Genomic DNA, 23,305 nt, shown 5'->3' with positions numbered 1-23,305 from the left:
CTGCCGAAATTTCTATGTCAGTGGGGACATTACATAACGAACAAATGTCATTTTTTGTTATATACAATTTATCAGATCCAGTTGTGTTAGGCATGCCATGGTTGCACCAACATAATCCGGTTATTGACTGGCGCATAGGTGACGTTGTGCGCTGGAGTCCATGGTGTCAGAGTAACTGTATGTCTTTTTCAGTAAACCAGATTAAAATTAAAACACCTTCTATTCCATATGCGTTTAGGGATTATGAAGATGTTTTCTCTATAGTGGAGTCGGAGAAACTACCTCCTCACAGAGAATACGATTGTCCTATTGAATTGGTCCCTGGTGCCCGTCTCCCTAAGGGGAGAATATTCAACCTCTCTGGTCCTGAGCGTGTAGCCATGAAGGAATACATAGCAGACAGCCTTCGAAAAGGCTTCATTAGACCTTCCACCTCACCTGTAGGAGCTGGGTTTTTCTTTGTAGAGAAAAAAGATGGTGGACTCAGACCATGCATTGACTACCGTGAGCTGAACGCCATAACCGTAAAAAATCAATACCCGCTGCCACTCATTCCTGATCTGTTTAATCAGTTACTGGGAGCTCGCTGGTTTACTAAGCTTGACCTCCGGGGGGCATATAACCTGGTCCGCATAAGAGATGGGGACGAATGGAAAACGGCCTTTAATACACCCCTTGGCCATTTTGAGTACCTGGTAATGCCCTTCGGACTCAGTAACGCTCCTGCAGTATTCCAGCACTTCGTCAATGATATTTTTAGAGATATTTGTGGGGTGTATGTCGTCGTATATCTGGACGACATTTTGATTTATTCTGCTGACCCTGTGACTCATGCTCAACACGTCCGTTCAGTACTGCAAAGACTGCGCGAAAACTCTTTGTTCGCGAAATTTGAAAAATGTGTTTTTTTTGCCGAAGAGGTGCAGTTCTTAGGATACATGGTCTCAGGCAAGGGGTTCCGCATGGATCCCGCCAAGATTCAACCCATTAAGGATTGGGTACAACCCAAATCGCTGAAAGCACTCCAGCGATTTTTGGGATTTGCGAATTATTATCGCAAATTCATCAGGGGATTCTCAGAGATTGCCAAGCCACTCACGGACCTTACCCGGAAAGGGGCGGACGTGACTAATTGGAATCCTGAGGCAACCAGGGCTTTTTCCACACTAAAAGGGTGCTTCGTGGCCAACCCGGTGTTGATTCAACCAAATTTGGACCACCCGTTTATTGTGGAAGTAGATGCCTCCGAAGTCGGAGTGGGAGCAGTGCTCTCACAAGGCTCTGCATCCCTCACTCAGCTTCGTCCATGTGCCTTTTTCTCCCGCAAATTCTCTGCCACGGAGAGAAACTATGACATCGGCAACCGAGAATTATTGGCGATTAAGTGGGCCTTCGAGGAATGGCGCCACTTCCTCGAAGGCGCCAAACACAAAATTACTGTTATTACCGATCACAAAAACCTAACCTACCTAGAGTCGGCTAAAAGACTAAACCCTAGGCAGGCCAGGTGGGCCTTGTTTTTCTCCAGGTTCGATTTTTTTAATCACCTTTCGCCCCGGAACCAAAAATGTGAGGGCAGATGCCCTCTCCCGCAGCTTTTGTCACACACACACCGAGGACTATGAACCAGCACCCATATTAGCTAATGGCATTGTTGTGTCGGCAGTATCTCTGGACCTTCTGGAGGAGATCCGTAGGTCATCAGAACAAGTTCCTGACACTACGCCTCCCAAAAAATTATTCGTCCCAGCTACCTTTCGCTTACGAGTGTTAAAAGAATCTCACGACTCCGTCCTGGCAGGCCACCCTGGTCTCAATAATACCACTAGGCTGGTAACCAGGAACTTTTGGTGGCCAACGGTGGCCAAGGACTGTAAGGAGTACGTCTCAGCGTGTGAAGTCTGTGCCCGCGCCAAGTCCCCCCATAACCGTCCTGCCGGCTGGCTTCAGCCCTTGCCCACCCCTGAAAGTCCATGGGCCCACATCTCCATGGACTTCATTACAGACCTGCCACCCTCCGAGGGGAAAACTTGTATTTGGGTGGTGGTGGACAGGTTCAGTAAACAGTCTCACTTTGTTCCCCTGTCCGGCTTACCCAACTCTGAAACCTTAAGTAAGTTGTTTGTTCTTCACGTTGTACGTTTGCACGGCGTTCCGGCAAATATCGTATCCGACAGGGGTACCCAGTTCGTCTCGAAGTTCTGGAGGGCGTTCTGTAGACGTATTGGTGTTGAGTTGTCTTTTTCCTCGGCATACCATCCCGAGACGAATGGTCAAACTGAGCGTGCCAACCAAACGCTGGAGCAATACCTCCGCTGCTATGTCTCAGCACATCAGTCAGATTGGGTGGAACATTTGCCATTGGCAGAGTTCGCTCTCAATAATAGATACCAAGACTCCATCAAAACCACCCCCTTCTTCTGTAACCTCGGACTACATCCGCGCTTTGGATCATTTTCGGCCAAGATGTCGGAAATCCCAGGGGTTGAGCAAAATATATATCGTCTAAAGACTATTTGGTCCGAAGTAAACTCTAATTTAAAAGGGGCTCAAATTAGACAGACTTCGGCAGCCAATAGTCGACGATCCCAGGGGCCGCACCTGGGAGTTGGTGACAAGGTTTGGCTCTCTACAAGAAACATCAAACTTAAGGTACCGTCAGCCAAACTGGGTCCCAGGTTCATCGGACCATATGAAATATTAGAGGTAATTAACCCAGTAGCGTTTCGGTTAAAGCTCCCGCAGTCTTTTAAAATTCCTAACGTTTTTCATAAGTCCCTCCTCAAGGTATACCGCTCCCCAATTCATCCCATCCGGTCCCCTCCTCCTCCAGTTTTGGTCAAGGGCGCCTTGGAGTACGAGGTCCAGGGCATATTTGATTCCCGTCTAGTGAGAAACTCGGTACAATATTTGGTGCATTGGAAGGGCTACGGCCCAGAGGAGAGATCCTGGGTCCCCGCTAGTGACATTCGTGCAAAGCGGTTGATTAGCAGGTTTCACCTCCTCCACCCTGACAAACCGGGTTTTGAGGGTCCGGAGGCCCCTCTTAGAGGGGGGGGTACTGTCACGGCACCGCCAGACTCAGGGCCTGCTGTCCCGGCCTCGGCCAGTAGGAGGCGCCGGACTATCACATCACCGTCAGACTCAGGGCCTGCTGTTCCGGCCTCGACCACTAGGAGGCGCCGGACTATCACATCACCATCAGACTCAGGGCCTGCTTTTCCGGCCTCGACCACTAGGAGGCGCCGGACTGTCCTATCACCGTCTGACCCGTGGCCTGCAGTCTCGGCCTTGGTCTCTGGGAGGCGTTGTGCTTCAACCCCGAGTGGTGGCGGCGATAGTCATGAGGCTCCTGCGCAGGCGTCCGCTGGACGCAGGCTTCGCTCCTCGGTCAGTCATGAAGGGGCTGGTGCATTACCATCCAGCCTGGTCCTGGGGGCGGTCCGGATGACATCATCAGGCCACGGGCCTGTAAGGGATGACCTGATCCCTCAAATACCTTGGGACTGCTCTTGCAGGCCGCCGGATATATTCTTGGTTCCCCTGCGTGTTACTGTGTGAATTACTGTTGACTGACTCTGACTTTTGCCTGGACTTCTGACCCTTCTTCTGCCTAACGATTCTGTACCTCTGCGACTCTCCTGGTTTATGACACTGACTTCGGCCTGGATTCTGACTCTGCTTCTGCCTAACGATTCTGTACCTCTGCGACTCTCCTGGTTTATGACACTGACTTCGGCCTGGATTCTGACTCTGCTTCTGTCTAACGATTCGGTACCTCTGCGACTCTCCTGGTTTATGACTCTGGCTTCGATCTGGTATCTGTCTTTGCTTCTGTCTACCGTGCTTATACCATTTCTGCCTGACTGGTTTAGTCTCGGATATCATTGCCTCTGTGTCCTGTGTTGGAACACCTTTCTGGCGACCGTCCTGCTCTGGTCTTTGCTCCTATTCAGACAGCACCTCCTGGGCTCTGCTATAAATCCAGATCCCTGTATAGGGGTAAAGGGTATCAGTGTTTCTCGGGGTGTTGTCCGGCTGCAGCCCAGACCGCAGGCAGACGTCACACCAAGCACCTGAGCAGGATGATGATGACTGGGTGACTGGAATTGCTGATTGGATATAAGGCAGCCGACGCCCTTCTGCCTTGCTGGTAATCTCTCTGAGGGATTCTAGGAGACCAGTCTGATTCCTGCTCCTCAAAAGTTAAGTTTTCTGCTCCGCTTTTTGCATTTGTGTTTTGGTTTTGTTTTGCCTTGTTTTTCTGGATTTCTGCCATTCCCTGCTGGGGTGAGCTGAATTCCTTTTTGCTCTGTCTTCAGAAAATACCTGAGTACTAATATAGTCTTTTTTAAGCCTAGCGTCTTCAGGGCTTTTTTCCCTATCAGTCTGCTGGCTCTTGTTTTGATAGGGTTTTGGCGAATTGCAGACAGCAGCTTTTCTATCCTGTCCTATTTAGTTAGCTTGGGCCCCATCATTTTCTCAGCCTATCTTTCTATCTGTGTGAGTGTTTTTTCATCTTGCTTCACCGTCATTATATGTTGGGGGCTGCCTATTGCTTTGGGGTCTGCTCTGGGGCAGTTTAGATTTCCCTTTCTGTCTTTAGGCTATTTAGTTCTCCGGCTGTGATCGAGGGGTCTAGGGCACCGTAGGAACCCCCCACGGCTACTGCTAGTTGTTGTTGATAGGTTCAGGGGTCTGCAATCCGATAGCTGCCAACTTCTCTGTTTTTCTGGACATAGCTAGTGTTTCTGTTTTTGCCTCCTACGGTGACTCATTTCATAGCACTTCTTATTTCAATGGGAAATCAATCCTAAAATACACACATTGCTGTTTTTTTCATGAGAAAAAGTAGCACCATGTCAGTTCTTGTGGCATTTCTATTTGGAAAAAAATGCTCAAAATAAGGATAATTACAGTAATCAATTTAAGCAGAAAATAATTCCCATGCACAAAAACAGCGCTAAAAGAGAGAAAAAAAAACAGATGATAAAGAAAAACCATAATTATTCATCATTGTGTTTGCACCTTTTTTGGGAAAGTTTTATTTTTAGCCATTTCTATTCTGCCAAATTCATTATGGATTTTTAGGTAATTTTTGGGTTGTTTTATTCTTTCATTTATTAATTTAAATTCCTCGTCAATTTTAGGATTTCCTTGACAGTGTGGATGTAGTTTTCATTATCCACATGTCTTCAGCTAATTCATCACTTGCATCTTATTTGAATTTCACTATGGTGCAATGATTCTCAAGTATTCCAGTGGAGCGCAAAATTTCATTTTTGATGTACAGTTGAAGAATAACGAGCTATTTTAAAGCTTTTTGAAAGTGGTGTGTAACATTTTACTATAAAACAGTGCAAAAGAAAAGGCTTTTTTCATTTTGGGCCAAATTCATAAAGCTTTCTTAATTTTGCGTAAACACCACCAGCAGAAACGGAAGGTCAAGACTGAAAAATGGCTTAACAATAACAACGTTTTGTGAATCAATGCCTTACTGTTTTTAAGTATGGATGTTGATTAATATGGAAAATCCATGTGAACAAACCTTTAAAGGAAATCTGTCAACAGGTTTTTGCTACTCTATCTGAGGGCAGCATAATGTTGAGGCAGAGACCCTGATTTCAGCAATGTATCACTTATTGGGCTGCTTGCTGTCATTTTGATAGAATCACTGTATTACCTGCTGCAGAGCACTAAATGTTGAGCTCTATATATCCCCGCCCACACCCCTGATTGATTGCATTATGTGTACACTGTGTATCGGCACAATGCTACCAATCAGTACTGGGAGCGGGTTTGGCCTACCTGGTCCTTTAGCGATAATCGCCTACTGATAAAATGGTGATTTTGTCAAAACTACAGCAAGCAGCCCAGTAAGTGACACATCGCTGGATTCAGTAGCTTTATCTCCACATTATACTGCTCTCAGAATAGGTGGCAAAAACTTGGTGACAGATTCCCTTTAACATTTAGATCTGAAGAGTTTGTTAATTTTTGCAAATCCAGATTAGATTTATAGTATATACTTGCTACAACATTCGTTTTTTTCGGGTATTTCCCATTACTTGGGAATAATATACCAAGTCACTGGATCTCCATCTTCATGAGTAAAAGCTAGTGTTTCTTTTTTCTGATCTGCATGAAGTTTTTTTAAACTTATTTAACAAGAAAGATTCCGCTACCGTTTTATGTATACAGCTCCTGAACAGACCTATGTGTCTCTATGGTGACAGATTACGAACATTCCATGTGCGTGTTCCGATCCTGCACATATTGGCCATGCCATAATTCAGCCTTTAGGAATACTAGATAGAATTGCCTTACATGCTTAAAAGTTTCAAACTTGGGTCTGTTCCCACAATCAGTGGGGATCCACCATTTGCTGTAAGTTTTTACAAAAAATTAATTAAAAAAAATGTTATGTGCGTTCTATAGTAAAAGTTGTGTGCTGCGTTCTTAACCGCTCCCGGGTTTGTGCCTCATATAGAGGTTTTTTACGTTGACTATTTAGGTGTATTTCTCAGGACTGTCAGTGTTGTAAGTAATTTATTTTTTTCTCTGAGATCAATTGTTAATTCTGTTCTTGCAGGGCAGAGTGTCGTGCTCCTGACCCCTCCGGTGCATGTGCTCCTTAATGAGATGGGGTCCAGATTTCCTTCCTCAAACATCTGCATTCAAAGAGCCCAATCCAAACATTTCAGGAACTTCAGGTAGGCCGCCATGAAACTTTCCTTTAAACTTCAAGAGTGGGTCACAAAGTCCTTGACTCAAAAGCTGGTATATGACCTATGCTCAAAATGTGTAGGTCTTCATTAATTGCCTCTAGCAACGAGTAACCCCCTCTTCCAAAATGCCAAAGGACAGTTTGAGGTCTGAATACTCAGAGTAATACCTCATATTGACTTAGAAGGTTTTCTGTTTTAATTTCCACAGGTTATGTGAGATTAATAAAAAGACTGCTCTTATTTTATTTTTTAATCCTGAAACAGCACCACTCTGGTCTATGGGTTGTATCTGGTATTGCATCTCAACCTCAAACAGCTTCAGGTCACGAATGAGAATTGACGCAGATTTTTGAAAATCTTAAGAGAAATAGTCTGAAAAACCTTAGCAGAGAAACTATTCATAGTAGCAACACCGGACGCCCGTTCAGAAGACTGGGATTTAAAACCCACCAAGATTTTTCATTTTTACATAGGTTGAAAAAAGGCACAGGTCCAACAAGTCCAACCTTTCTCCACCATTTGTTGTGAGAAAGCATCCAGCCTTCTTTTTAACCCCTTAGGGACAGAGCCAGTTTGCAGCTTAATGACAAGGCCAATTTTTACAATTCTGACCACTGTCCCTTTATGAGGTTATAACTCTGGAACGCTGTAATGGATCCCGCTGATTCTGAGATTGTTTTTTCGTGACATATTGTACTTCATGGTAGTGGTAAAATTTCTTCGATAAGTCTTGTGTTTATTTATGAAAAAAATGGAAATATGGCGAAAATTTTGAAAATTTTGCAATTTTAAAACTTTAAATTTTTATGCCCTTAAATCAGAGAGATGTGTCACAAAAATTTCTTAATAAATAACATTTCCCACATGTCTACTTTACATCACCACAATTTTGTAAGCTAAATTTTTTTTTTGTTAGGAAGTTATAAGGGTTAGAATTTGACCAGCGATTTCTCATTTTTACAACAAAATTTACAAAACCATTTTTTTTAGGGACCACATCATATTTAAAGTCATTTTGAGGGGTGTACATGACAGAAAATACCCAAAATTGGCACCATTCTAAAAACTAGACCCCTCAAGGTGCTCAAAACCACATTCAAGAAGTTTATTAACCCTTTAAGTGCTTCACAGGAACTAAAGCAATGTGGAAGGAAAAAATTAACATTTAACTTTTTTTTTGCAAAAAATTTACTTCAAAACCAATTTTTTGTATTTTCACAAGTGTTAAAAGAGAATATCAACCGCAAAATTTGTTGTACAATTTCTCCTGAATACGCCGATACCCCATATGTGGGGGTAAACCACTTTTTCAGCAAACGGCAGAGCTCGCAAAGGATGGAGCGCTGTTTGACTTTTTCAACGCAGAATTGGTTGGAATTGAGATTGGATGCCATGTTGCGTTCGGAAAGCCCTTAATGTGCCTAAACAGTGGAAACCTCCAACAAGTGGCCCCATTTTGGAAACTAGACCCCCCAAGGAACTTATCTAGATGTGTGGTGAGCACTTTGAACCTTCAAGTGTTTCACTGAAGTTTATAACGTAGAGCCGTGAAAATAAGAAATCCATTTTTTTCCACAAAAATGATCTTTTCGCCCCCAAATTTTTATTTCTACAAGGGTAACAGGAGAAATCATACCCCCACAGCTATTGTGCGATTTGTCCTGAGTATGCTGATACCCCTTATGTGGGGGGGAACCACTGTTTGGGCGCATGGGAGAGCTTGGAAGGGAAGGAGTGCCATTTTGGAATGCAGACTTTGATGGAATGGTCTGCGAGCATCATGTTGCGTTTGCAGAGCCCCTGATGGGCCTAAACAGTGGAAACATCCAACTAGTGACCCCATTTTGGAAACTAGACCCATTAAGGAACTTATCTAGATGTGTGGTGAGCACTTTGAACCTTCAAGTGCTTCACAGAAGTTTATAACGTAGAGCCGTGAAAATAAAAAATCCATTTTTTTTCCACAAAAATGATCTTTTCGCCCCCAATTTTTTATTTTTACAAGGGTAACAGGAGAAATAATACCCCCACAGTTGTTGTGCGATTTGTCCTGAGTACGCCGATACCCCATATGTGGGGGGGAACCATTGTTTGGGCGCATGGGAGAGCTCAGAAGGGAAGGAGTGCCATTTTGGAATGCAGACTTTGATGGAATGGTCTGCGGGCGTCATGTTGCGTTTGCAGAGCCCCTGATGGGCCTAAACAGTGGAAACCCTCCACAAGTGACCCCATTTTGGAAATTAGACCCCCTAAGGAACTTATATAGATGTGTGGTGAGCACTTTGAACCCCCAAGCGCTTCACAGAAGTTTATAAACGCAGAGCCGTGAAAATAAAAAGTCTTTTTTATTTCCACAGAAGTGATTTTTTAGACCCAATTTTTAGACCCCCAAAGTTGGTAAATAGTGAAAACCCCTCAATTCTTGCTCCAACCCTAACCCCAACACACCCCTAGCCCTAATCCCAACCCTAACCCCATTTCCAACCCTAACCTTAATCCCAACCCTAATCCTAATTCTAACCCTAATCCTAGTTCGCCCTAACCCTAAATCTAACCCGAGCCCTAACCCTAGCCCAACCCTAACCCTAGCCTAACCCTGACCCTAGCCCAAGCCCTAACCCTAATGGAAAACTGAAAAAAAAAATATTTTCTTTATTTCGTTATGTTGGCCTAACTAAAGGGGTGATAAACGGGGGGGTTATGTACTTTTTTGTTTATTTTGATCACGATGATAGTTTATCATCGTGATCAAAATGAATGAATGGAATCTGCCAGCCAGAGCCGGCAGATTCCCGGCGGGCGCACTGCGCATGCGCCCGCCATTTTCCCCGGATCCAAGATGGCGGCGCCCACCGGAGAGGTATCGGGGGGATAGGGGACAATCTTTCTTTCTCCTCTGATGTGCGATCACATCAGTGGAAAGAGAAATTAAATGTAAAATCGCAGCTTTTTTTTTTTTTTTTGCGGTCTCCGTTATAGGGTTAATAACGGCGATCGCAAAAGCGGGGTCGGTAAAAACCCGACCGATTCATGTTCTCTGGGGTCTTGGCTACCCCCGGCAGCCGAGACCCCGGAGAAAATCCAACACTGGGGGGCGTTATTCACTTTCTCCACAGCGCCGTGAATTAACGGCGCTGTGGTTTAAGTACCCTTAATTACCGCCGTTAAAAGGCGTATCGGCGGTCGTTAAGGGGTTAAATGCTGATAATGGTGTCTGTCGTTACTGCCTCTTGTGGTCGGCCATTCCACAGTCTGACTGCTCTAACTGTAAAGAATCCTTTCCTATTTAGTTGCAGGAATCAAATTTCCTTTAGCTGTCTCCTGGTCCTTGGAAGATTTTACCTTCTTCCATTAATTGAAGGAATAAGTGATGTGCCAGTCCCTTTTTAGTAACTACACATGTACTTATACGTAAGTGAGAGCTCCTCGGAGCGTTCTGTTTTCTAAGCTAATCAAAAACAATTTTCTAACCTCATTATTAGAATGATCTAGTTCTAACTCTCCAATATCCTCTGATTCCAGCGATGTGTAACTTCCTAGACTCTGTGCTACTGTATCAATAAAATTAGTGTTTTATGAGCAGGAGATTATCTCTCCTGATCCAGCCACGCCCCCACCACTGATTTGCAGATCTTTCTATGCACAGTGTATACAGAAATCCGCCAATCGTGATGTGGGTGGGGTAATACAGAGCTCAGTATTCTGAGCTCTACTAGCTCTGCAGCAGAGAAAAGCTGTGATTGTATCAAACTGACTGAAAGCAGCCACATCGCTGGAATCAGGGTCTGTGCCCCTACATCATACTTCTCTCAGTTTGCATAGCAAAAACTGCTGACAGATTCCCTTTAAGATGCTCATAAAACCAGACATAGGGGCATACAGGGGTATAGTTCTGATATTATAGTGTGTTTTCGTGCTCTGGATCTTGGCCCCCATTCATGCAGCAGGTAAAACGTTTGCATCGGTTTTGCATCTGGAGGTGAGTGGTGTCTGTAACGCTGTGTATGCACGTACTTTCCAGGACGCGTACATGATCGGCAGGTCTGTCATAGTCATTACGATAGGTGCACGACACCTGCCGATTCTACATATCCCGGCAGATATGTGCCCACGTGACGAGTGTCACTCACCTCTCAATGCGGAAGTCGGCAGCGCCAGACAACACCTTTGTCAACTTGTGGTAATTTTTTTATGGCCATATGAGGCACAACACACACTGGTGAGGTATAGCCGGATACCCAGTCATTCCATCTTATTGGTGGCAGAAAATACGGGACCGGACTCGGTATCGATAATTGCGGCTCTTATTTGCAAAGCGATCAGACATCAGCTCCTAGCAAAGGTTTTTCTGCCTCTCCTGTACCGAATATTGTACTCTCTACACATGCAAAAAGCCATTAATGTCAATCCAGGGAGTTTATCCATCCTTATTAATTGAGATTATACTGAATTGTATAAATATCCTCTGCACCGTAATTTACTGAGTCTTCAAGTCTAGTAATAATGAGCGTATGTCGTCCTCACCCCAGAAGACCTTTGATGTAGAGAGCTTTCCGAAATATTATGACAGTAATAACGAAGAGCAAAAAAGAAACGTATTCAGAAATCACAAAAAGTTATGTACCTGACCCGTCCTGCTACATGGGGCACAGTGCTGCGCTCCAAAAATAGGAGAAGCTGCAGCTAGGAAGCAGCTCCCCCTGGTGGACACTTTCCATTTTCTTAGCCATGCACCTCCTGTCTTATTATGTTTCTGTGTGTAGATGATGGGAAAACCTTTGTCCGCACAACCTTTAGTACAACTATACACCTATGGTTGCTGACAGTCAGCGTCAATTACAGCTCAGTCCATGTCAGCGGTGCAAACTGGTATGTACTGGGCATACATGTACCGAGAAAGCAGCCTATGGAACACCAGAGATGCCGTTCACACAGGATTTATGTGGCCACGTGAAGACGTAAGCGGCACCACAATAGGTTAATATGCAGTGGTCAGCAGGGGGCACTGAGATTTGCACACTCGGACAGGTGTTCCCACCGGCTAGGGAAGGACTCAAAGCAGAAGCAAAAAATCTTATATAATTGGGGACACGAAGAGGTACAGAAAGGACCTTTACCCGCATATGAGCGCAAATCCGTACTGCACGGATCTATACTGATGCATATGTATGTGCATACAGGGGATTGTATCTGACATTGTATAACGGTTTTATTACTCCGAAAAAAATTCTTCAAAATGTATATTTATTAAAAAAATTTGTCATATGAGCGTTGGATGGATCTGAGGCAGAGGGAGATAGAGAGACAGACCGTAACTAGAATTTAGTCAGTCTGTCAGTGGAAGAATTGCAGCTCTCATCACAGTATGCTTAGTATACTTAGCAATGTCCAGCTAGGAGTAGTATAGGTGCAGGCATAGTAAAATATAAGAATACCATAACAATATAATAATCCTTAATAAAGAGGTAGGAAAAAGTGACAGCGCCAGTCCAGGGTAAAATGCACAAATCACGGCCTGTAAAATAGATGTCGGACAGGTGCTGGAGTAGGCTCGGTAGTGTTTCAGCTGCTGTGGCGTAAATGGAAAATGACAAGCAGCGTATATACCTAACAAGCCGAATAAGCATTGCCATGTAATCAATATAGAAGATTTGATCATCTGTAGGTGGTATTTGTATTAATATGCAGTGGAATTTATTTTATTTTTTTTTTTTTAATTTGTCTTCTTTTTGCACATGGACACGTAAGGCAATTAGATCTTTGCGTTATGATTATTACAGGTGCTGATATTTGCTTTTAATTAGCTGAGCTAAAAACAATTACTGCCACACACCCCAAAAAATGAAATGACATTTATCTATCATCTTATCTTATCCAACATCTGTCTGTCTCACTTTGGGGCCTAGCAATACAATTCTAGATGAACAAGATCAGAAAACTGATTATAGAATAGAGCTCCAGAATCTATCTATCTGTCTATCTATTATCTATCTATCTATGTATTGCTATCTATCTATCATTCTATGTATTACCTATCTATCTATCTATTTATCTATCTATCTATTATCTATCATCTATCTATCTATTATCTATCATCTATCTATGTATTATCTATCTATTATCTATCTATCCGTCTATCTATTATCTATCTATTATCTATCTATCCGTCTATCTATCTATCTATCTCACATGTATCTATATATCTATGTGGAATTGAACTTTTCAACTTGTAAAAAAAAAGTCTCCATCCTTAGAAATATTCTCCAGTCTCCTACTAACTACACAACAATTTCAATTTCGCTTCACGATTTAGTTCTAAAATGTATTTCAATATTTATCTACCCCAATTTACAGATGCGTCATCAATTATAAATGATCATCCTAGTAGGAGGAAATGAAAACTGAAATTGTATGGTTATTATAATAATTAATAAAATTATCGTCAAACGCTCATTTCATTTTCTAATACAAATGATAGAGCCCAAGTATAGTAGATAGATAGATAAATAGAAAGATGATAGATAGATAGATATATGATAGATAGTAGATAAAAGATGAACATCACTATTGTTAGAGCTCAGGTCTCCTCTTTGGATTCCCCAGTAGATATTGCGTGACGATAAGATCTCATCTCTAGACACCTTTCATTGCGGAAGATATTGGCTCACGGCCGAAGAAAAAAAAATAATATATACAGTTCCAAGTGATTTAAAGTAAATTATGAGATAAAAAGTCCAGCAACACTTGTCTGAGAAGAATGATAAGAATTCTGCAAGTGTAATGAGGAAAGCAGCAGTTTCTCTTGGGTCTTAATATAAAAACTAAACAAAAAAAAACATAAAGCTATAAAAAACAACTAAAAAGGCTTCATATGAATGTAACACGGATGATCCTTTCCCTGGAGCTTACAGTATAGGTAATATTGTGCAAGATAAGAGATTGGATGGCAATTAGTCAGGAACTTACAATTTGGAGACAGTGGCAATATTCCGGATACCAAATCTTCTGTTCCGATCTGGGGTTAGTATCCGCACATTATCACACCGGCCATTTCCATTAGCGATTTCTAAGAAAAGTCAGGGAAATACAAGGTTCTTATTGGATTTCACAAGCTGAATTTCTCCCAGCAAGATTGCAACCTTCAAATGTGGAGATAAAATTTGGGTGGTGGGGTGTAAATAAAAAATGGGGGGAAAAAAAAGAAAGAGGATGTAAAATGCAGAATGATGATGAAGTTGAAGTTTCAAGAATGTCCTTAGGGTAGGAGAGGATCCGTCTGCTGGTTGATGCTGTGCTGTAGAGAGCAAGCTGAGATGTGCTACATACTGGAGCAGTGTGCTTCCTCTCCTCTACCACTTCAAGGCAATACACTTTGCTTTGGCTATTCCTCCCCCTCCCACTTCTAAGTATCACTCCTTCGAGGCTCTCCGGTGTGAAAGGAGGGGGGTCCCTGCAAGTAATGTGTGTGTGCGTGTGTCTCAGACACTACTGATGAAGAGAGAGCAAGTGATGAGGACACAACACCAGAATGAAGTCATTATGGAGGGACGGGAATTCCAAATTTTCCATTCTATTTTATTTCGCTGCTGCATTGTGATTTTTTTTTTCTTTCTTTTTTTTCATTATTCTCTGCAGTCTGTTCTTGTCGTCTCTGGTATTTGACGTCACTTTGCATCAGCCATCATTTAGGATATAGCAGAATAGGTATTGGCAATATGCATAATTTTGGTGGGATAAGATTCCTACTGTGTAAGACAAAAACATATCTAGTATGGGCAGAGGAATAGCAAGGCTTTTCTTCACACGGATATGCCAGTATCTCATATCAGCCAAACCAGAAACACATCCAAATCTAAAGACTGCATTGTTCCAGAGTTTTGGCCCCTCATCAGTACAGAGCAAGATACTAGTTGGCTGAGTAAGATGACTAAGCAAGCTCATACATGTTAGATTAAAGTTGGTCAAAATGGTCAATTCAAACCATAACGATCAATGGTTGCTTTGGTGAACAATCATTCATTTCAACTGACTATTGAAAATACTAGTTGGCATGTTGGATTTTTCCAGGTCAGAACTGGCTGAAAAAAATCTAATATTGTCGGATCTGGTCTGTAATGTATTTTGGGCCATGAAATGATCGGTTAACAATTGTTAATAGACCAATTTTCACTTAATATGCGTGGGGGCTCTTAAGTTCCCAATACACTTTGATAACGATTGGACGATTGTTTGGCTGTCAGGTCACTTACATCGTTCTCTGCTGATTCTGTGTACTCTATGAGAGAGCCGCTGCCAGACTCCTCTGGCGGCACCTTATCTCTAGGTAGATAAAGGATTGTTAGTCCATAATCAGACATGCCAGATTCTTATTTCCTCCAACAGTAATCTGTCAGTAGCCCCAAACTCATTAGACTGTCATCGAAACCTGTCGATATCAGCAGGTTTGGCTGGCGTTCTGTGCTGATGAGGGGTAAAAACCCCCAAACAGTGCTGTCTACAGATTACAGATAAGCCTCTGGTTGGGCTGATACGAGTTACTTTGATATTTTTTTTCCATGGAGAACTGCCTTGTAAATCAGTCTTACTGAGTTTGGCCTCTTCAATGAAAACCAGCATTTCCCCTGAGCTTCACGTGGGGTAAAATTTGCAGTCCTCTGTTATTTCCATCCTCACAAGTGGATAGGTGATAGCTGGCTTCTATGGTCATAAACCTTTTACGAGGCTGCCATATTGAGCAATTATCATATAAAGCATTGTGCTATCGCATTGCAACCATTGTATTTACCATCGCCAAGGGAGAGTCGCCTTTTTGGCCTCTCTGATATCAATTGCTTTTCTCTGGATGGCTATTTAGTAGTTTGGATAGACAGGCCGACAGCTCTTCCCATGCGCACAGAACAATTGGAAATAGATCGTTCTGTGCACAAAGGCTACACATCTTCCAATGACAGTCTAACTAATTTTAGGTTTTCATTATGATGTCTGACATTTCACTAGACAAAAAAAGCAAAAAACGCTTTTTGTCCAGTAAATTCTGTATATTCTACGACGAACACTTCAATACAGATGTGAACACAGCCTAAACCTAAAATGTGTTGAGTCTTGTCATCACTCCCGTACCCCACACAGGTCAGTTTGCACAGTCTTCATCCAGTTAAGCTTTGCTCACAGTTGGAATAAATCCTAACTAAAAACACAATATATGACCCCATGTGGACTCACTAAATGGAGCTCCGTACAGTGCCAAATTACCAAGTGATGCCTCCCGTTTCTTAAGCTTAAGGCATCCAATGGAGCATCTTTTTGGATTTCTCATTGGTAGGATTCATACAAAGTCCAAATGAAAAACTGTAGATGACATGTGAAACATACGGAGGTACAGAATAGCCACCTAGAAGCCTAATGTTGCCGTATTACGACCCCATGCTACATGGCGGTTTTACAGAGCATGAGAATAAATCAACCTTGACATCTATGTATGTGTTGGATTAGCAGCTCATCTTTACCCAGATGTCAACACGACTGAACTCACTCATTATGGTAAACGTCTATCACAAGTGCTGATGACTTTCAGGCACTCTCTTGACTTTCAGTGATTGTCTATACGAGCACCGTACTCAAGTGACCGAGTGATCAAGTGAAAACTTTGGATTTTCAATTACAAAGATGTTACCATTTTATGGCCGCTATCTCACTTTGTGCAGACGTCTGTGAGTGAATTCCATTATTGATCCCACAGCTAAAAATATATTTCCTAATGTAGAGTAGTAAAGTGCTATATAAATCTATATACAAGGCCAAAAGCTTTCTCTGAACACAATTTAACAACCCTCTCTGTTGATTTATTTTACGAAGGCGTAAATGCCGCAACTGTTCAATTGCTTTCAGTTACTTACACCTTTAAAACTTTTAATGTTTTTATTTTTATTTTTTGCAAATGCCATTGTAAAGGTGCATTTACTCTGCCTGATTTTGGAGAACAAGCTTTGATAGGAACACATATTTCTCAATCATCAGGCAGTGTAAACAGGCTACCAATCACCCGACAATCCAATCACCCAGCAAAGCCCTCCATCACGACTCATACACATCAACCCCTCTATACTTCCATCTCCCATGTACAGCTCCCATGCACTCCCTCACCTTCCTGAGAAACCGCAGCCCATCTTGCCCAAACACATCGCAGAAAAAAACTACTTACAATTCCAACAACTATTTGCTCTTTATCTTCCTACTCCTACTGATTTCAGGTGACATCTCCCCCAACCCTGGTCCACCATCCCCCAACCTCAACCCCTACCCTACCTCATATCGAAACCATAATAATCTTATTAATATTGCTTGCACTCCCTCATCTCCATCTTTTAATTGTGCCCTCTGGAATCCACGGTCTGCTTGTAACAAGCTTCCTTTCCTGCACAACTACTTTCTGAACAACTCTCTTAATCTGTTGGCCCTCACTGAAACCTGGATTCAGGATTCTGACACTGTCTCTCCTGCTGCCATTTCCTATGGTGGCTTACAATTCTCTCATTCCCCGAGACCCACAGACAGACATGGTGGTGGAGTTGGCATACTCCTGTCCCCACAATGCACTTTCCAGATCATCCCCCCAGTTCCATCACTCTCATTCCCTTCTTTTGAGGTTCACACCATCAGGCTCTTCCGTCCCCTCTCCCTCAGAGTAGCGGTCATATACCGGCCCCCAGGCTCAGCCACCCACTTCTTTGACCACTTTTCAGCCTGGCTGCCGCACTTTCTGTCCTCAGAACTAACAACTCTTATCCTGGGAGACTTCAACATCCCCATTAACAGCTCTACTTCCACATCTGCATCCCAGCTTCTATCACTAACCACCTCTCTAGGCCTCTCGCAGCTTTCAACCTCTGAGACACACAAGGACAGTAACACCCTTGATCTGGTCTTTGTCCGGCTCTGTTCAATCTCCCACCTAAATAACTCACCGCTTCCACTCTCTGACCACAACATTCTCTCTTTCACCCTCGCCCACCCCAGCTCACTCCTACCTACCAATCAGAAATCTACAAGCCATTAACCCTCAGACACTTTCAGACTCCCTACACTCATCACTGTCACCAATCTCCTCTTTTTCCTGTCCTGATCTGGCTGTTCATAACTACAACTACACTCCTAGAAGCACCATTGACCAAGTAGCTCCCCTCATCCTCAGTCAGAACCTCCAAGCACAGAGTAAAACAGCCCTCGCTCACATCGCAAACTCGACTTCTCCAGCGATGCTCTAGGAGTGCTGAACGCCAATGGAGAAAAACCAACACACCAGAAGACTTCATCCACTTCAAATTTATGTTAAGAACCTATAACACTGCCCTTCACCTCGCCAAACAGGCCTACTTCACCACCCTGATCTCCTCACTAGCCAACAACCCCAAGAAACTTTTTGACACTTTTCACTCCCTCAGGCCAAAAGCACAAGCCTCTATCACAGACATTTGTGCTGACGACCTGACCTCCCACTTTACAGAAAAAATAGATAATATCCGTCAGGAAATCTGCTCCCAACCACCAAGTGCTGTGACTCCCATCCCTTTCTGCATCTCCCCTGGCTCACTTTCCACATTTGATCCCATCACAGAAGAAGAAGTCTCCAGACTCCTCTCTTCCTCTCGTCCGACCACTTGCACTACAGACCCCATTCCCTCACATCTCCTCCAGTCTCTCTCTCTAGTCGTCACAACTCACCTAACTGCAATCTTTAATCTCTCCCTCTCCTCGGGCATTTTCCCATCCTCCTTCAAACATGCCATCGTTACTCCATTACTAAAGAAACCTGCTCTCGACCCATCCTGCACAAACAACTACAGACCAGTCTCCAATCTCCCCTTCATCTCTAAACTTGTGGAGCGTTAGTTTACTCCCGCCTTACCCGTTACCTCTCCACTCACTCCCTCCTAGACCCTTCACAGTCCGGCTTCCGCCCCCTACATTCGACTGAAACTGCACTCATCAAAGTGACCAATGACCTTCTGACAGTAAAACGTAACGGTGACCACTCTCTGCTCATTTTCCTTGACCTATCTGCAGCTTTTTACACTGTTGACCACCATCTTCTACTCTCTAGGCTCCAGTCACTAGGCATTAAGGACACTGCTCTCTCCTGACTCTCTTCCTATCTTTCTGACCGCTCCTTCAGTGTTTTGTTCTCTGGCTCCACGTCATCTCCTCTTCCTCTCGCTGTCCGGGTACCTCAGGACTCAGTCCTTTGCCCCCTTCTCTTCTCTCTCTACACGGCCCCAATTGGACAGATCATCAGCAGATTTGGCTTTCAGTACCATCTTTATGCTGATGACACACAACTATGCACGTCATTCCCCGACCTTACCCCTGCTGTATTAAAGAACGCCAGTGACTGTCCACAGTCTCCAACATCATGTCCACTCTCTATCTGACACTCAACCTCTCCAAAACTGAACTACTTCTGCTCCCGCCGTCTACTAACCTCCCTAAATCTGACATTTCCCTCTCCGTGGGTGGCACCAGAATAACACCCCGGCAGCAGGCAAGCTGTCTGGGTGTTATGTTTGACACCAATCTCTCCTTCACATCCCATATACAATCTCTTGCCCACTCTTGCCGCTTACACCTAAAGAACATCTCTAGAATCCGCCTGTTTCTCACCATGGAAACAACAAAAACCCTCACTGTAGCATTGATCCACTCCCGCCTGGATTACTGCAACGCTCTGTTAATTGGCCTACCCGTTACTCGACTATCCCCTCTCCAGTCCATACTTAATGCAGCGGCCAGGATCGTCCATCTGGCTAATCGGTACTCGGACACGTCCGGTCTTTGCCAGTCCTTACATTGGCTGCCCATTCATTATAGGATCTAATTCAAAGTACTTGTTCTCACCCACAAAGCTCTCCACAGTGCGGCACCCCCCTACATCTCCTCCCTCATTTCTGTCTATCGGCCTAACCGACCGCTGCGCTCTGCAAACGACTTTCGACTAACCTCTGCACTAATCCGTACCTCCCACTCCCGAATCTATTGCCCTCTACTCTTCTTTGGTCAGACCTCATCTGGAATACTGTGTCCAGTTTTGGGTGCCACATTTTAGAAAAGACATCAACAAACTGGAGCAAGTTCAGAAAAGAGCGACCAGAATTGTGACCGGTCTGCAAACCCTGTCTTATGAGGAAAGGTTGCAAGATTTGGGAATGTTTAGCTTGCAGAAGAGAAGACTGAGAGGAGACTTAATAGCTGTCTACAAATATCTCAAGGGCTGTCACATTGTAGAAGGATCATCTTTATTCTCATTTGCACAAGGAAAGACTAGAAGCAATGGGATGAAACTGAATGGGAAGAGACAGAGGTTAGATATTAGAAAAAACTTTTTGACAGAGTGATCAATGAGTGGAACAGGCTGCCACGAGAAGTGGTGAGTTCTCCTTCACTAGAAGTCTTCAAACAGAGGCTGGACAGACATCTGTCTGGGATGATTTAGCCAATCCTGCTTTGAGCAGGGGTTGGACCACATGGCCCAGGAGGTTCCTTCCCACTCTACGATTTTATGATTCTATGAATCCAAGACTTCTCCCACTCTGCGCCAATCCTCTGGAATGCTATAACCCAAGAAATTAGGACTATCCACAATTTGCATAGTTTCAGGCGCTCCCTCAAAACACAATTGTTCAGAGCGGCCTATCACGTTCACTAATCACAGTCATTCTATGTGTAAGTGTCCATGTGTAGCCCATTCACTATCTCCATCCATCCCTCACTCCCTCAAGATGGCTGGACCATCATTGTAAATACACACCTGTACTTTGTATCTCCCCCACCTCATTGTAGATTGTAAGCTCTCACGAGCAGGGGCGTCTTATTTTGCTTTAATTATTGTATCGTTAACGTTGTTACTTATGACTTATTTTTGGAACTGTTAAACTGTAAAGCGCTGCGGAATATGTTGGCGCTATATAAATAAAGATTATTATTATTATTTGTCGGGTGCAATGATTTTTAAGCTTACCTAGAAATCATCATTCTCGATAAGACATTGTTCTGTGTAAACATATGTTGCCAAGATCATTGGCAGTTCACTCCCACAGAACAATCTATTAAAGGGGTTGAGCAGCCTTAGGCTACAAGTCAGCAGTCACTGTGTGACTGCAGACTTGTGAATCTTCACAGCTTGCTCACTGCGTGCTGTCCGTATTCTCCAGTGCCTGCGCTGGGAACAGTGACTTTGAGTATGTCATTTGCATACCTGCGGTCACATGCCGAATAGACGTGCACAGTGTCGCTCAATGCAAGTCTAGTTGGAATGTGGCCGGAAGTATTCAAATTGCATATTTGTGGTCACATGACCACCTGCTCCCTGCACCACAAAGTCCTGACAGTGTGCAGTGTCCTCGCTGTGAGGATTCACAAGTCTGCAGTCATATAAAGTGACTGCAGACTTGGAACCCAAGGCCAGACAACCCCTTTATTGATCTGTGCACATCACAAGCTCTGCTGGTGTGTCTAAACAGGTTACTCATCGACTGGGCAAACATGCAGCTGATTTGCTATCGTTTTTGACCACAGGTTGTGCAATGTAATCAAGCCCCAACGGGTCTGGAAGAGAAAGTTTATACTTTCTTCCTAAATGCGGCTGTCTGGGAATTCTGAAAGTAGTAGTTTTGCACAGAACAAGTGTTAAGATAAAGGGGGTAAAAATATGTTGGTCGGCTATAACAATGCATTTATATTACTTTTTCTTTCCAGAAAATACTTACATTGATGTCGGTGATGTCGCCCCCTGTAGTTTTTCTCCTTGATCTGCATTGTTCATTCATTTGACGGGAAATAAATTGCCGCCTGACAGATGGGGATTAGAAAAGTTGGATATGCGAAAATTAACTGGGTTTCATCCTAAAAGTGGTTATCTTCATGAGGCTACCCATCTTCGTCCTCGTATCCACAACAAAGCCTTGTTCACATAGCCTGTACGGTAGTAGCTGTGGTCCCTAATCACTCATATTACAGAGGCTGTCATTTTTCTTATCTCTTTTCCTCTTTAAAGGTTTATTCTGGTGGGTAGAAGTTATCGCTTATCAGCAGGTGATAATTTCTAGATCAGTGGGGTCTGACCGCTGGGTCAACCATTATTTTCCAGAACAGGGCACTTTTATTCCCGTTTATATAGAGCGTCATTCCTGACTGCTGCTCTTTTCATTCTCTATGGGACTGCTATAGTGCTGTATTCTGCTTTTTCCGGCAGTCCCCATATAAAATGAATGTGGCAGTATTTGGGCATTCGCACTGATTCTCCTTTCTGCCCTGTTCTGGCGATCAGTGAGGGGACCGCCACCAATCTAGAAGTCATCATTTATGCTAGCCAAGACAAAAAACGCTGGATTGCGTTCGAAATGTGTTGCTTTTTTTCCCCCTGGTTATTTTTCTATGTGTCATGTGGAATTTTTAATTGTGATCAAATAAAGTTTGGAATTGTATTAAAAAAAACCTGGAACAACTTTTTTTTTATATCCTCCGGTGACCCCTACGTCCTAGCATTGTGGACACTAATGGGCCTATAGATTTTTATGGCTACTGTCCCATGGACCCATTCAACACAGACAGTAGTATCCCTATAACAGCCTTTTTTGGAAGGTTATACTTTGTAGACCTGACTCTCGATATAGCCAATTGTGCATATGTTTACAATGGGGACCTCCCCTCCTAAGAAGAAAAGGATGGGACGTTGAAATTCAGCATGCCCGCTCCTTCTGAAAATCAGACCAAACCTATTCTCTGATGTGCTCGGACACCTTTATATGATAGATGCGATTGTTGTCCAGTTTGATTCCATTTTCTACAGCCTCGCTGACATTATTTGACTAGTGATTCTTCCTCATAGCTGTGATGAGGATGAGCAGGCCAGTACACAATAATAGTCCTAGGGTCTGTTGTACAGAAAATGTGTGTCTGAGATATCACCCCCTTCTCAATACACACTTCTACTACACAAATGGTTTCCCCAGCAAATGAGTCCATCCTTCACTGAGGCGAAACTTATTGTGTCCTGTGCCGCCTCCTGCCAGGGCCATGAATACCGTAATGTGGAGTCCTTTGTAAGAGGTGTTAATGGGCAATTGCTCATTCTGTTGCACTATTGGAGAAGGATTTCCATATTAAACAAGGACTTAGTGCATGTAAAGACTGACAGGTTGAATTAGTTAAGGTATTTGCAGGTGAAAACCAAAGAGATTATAGCCATTTAAAAGAGGCGTTAGAAAGGGAAGTATGTCTGATTACCAAAGACTAATGAGTTCTGCATACTAGAATACTGTTACAGTCTACGGCAAATTAAAGGGAAGCTATCACCATAAAATGACATATTATTTAAATCAGGTGTTTGTGTTAAATGTATGTTTTTTATTTTTTTTTTAATATTTTTCCCCATATCACAATGTGTATTAAAAATATATAACTTGCAATTCTCACACCGGCCTCTGGGGCATTTTTAGACTCTAACTTCCTGTTGTTTCAAGAAATAACACATGTACATTAGCAACAATAAACCGGTCTCCAACCCCATCTTCTGTATTGAAGCA

General features: G+C 43.3%; 1 protein-coding gene across 1 annotated transcript in view; it reads right to left on the bottom strand.

Annotated features, from left to right (window-relative positions):
- NTN3 (netrin 3) overlaps positions 1-14,233 on the bottom strand; it is a 97,157-nt gene extending 82,924 nt beyond the window's left edge. Inside the window, exon 1 of the mRNA XM_073553584.1 lies at positions 13,695-14,233. The gene's annotated coding sequence lies outside the window, so the exon portion shown is untranslated. The remainder of the gene's footprint in view (positions 1-13,694) is intronic.
- Positions 14,234-23,305: the final 9,072 nt, after the last annotated feature.

Source organism: Dendrobates tinctorius, unplaced genomic scaffold (genome assembly GCF_039654945.1).
Source record: "Dendrobates tinctorius isolate UK_male_01 unplaced genomic scaffold, ASM3965494v1 ptg000202l, whole genome shotgun sequence".
Classification (NCBI taxonomy): domain Eukaryota; kingdom Metazoa; phylum Chordata; class Amphibia; order Anura; family Dendrobatidae; genus Dendrobates; species Dendrobates tinctorius.
The sequence above is the reverse complement of the archived record's forward strand: the minus strand, read 5'-3'. Positions and strand labels throughout refer to the sequence as shown.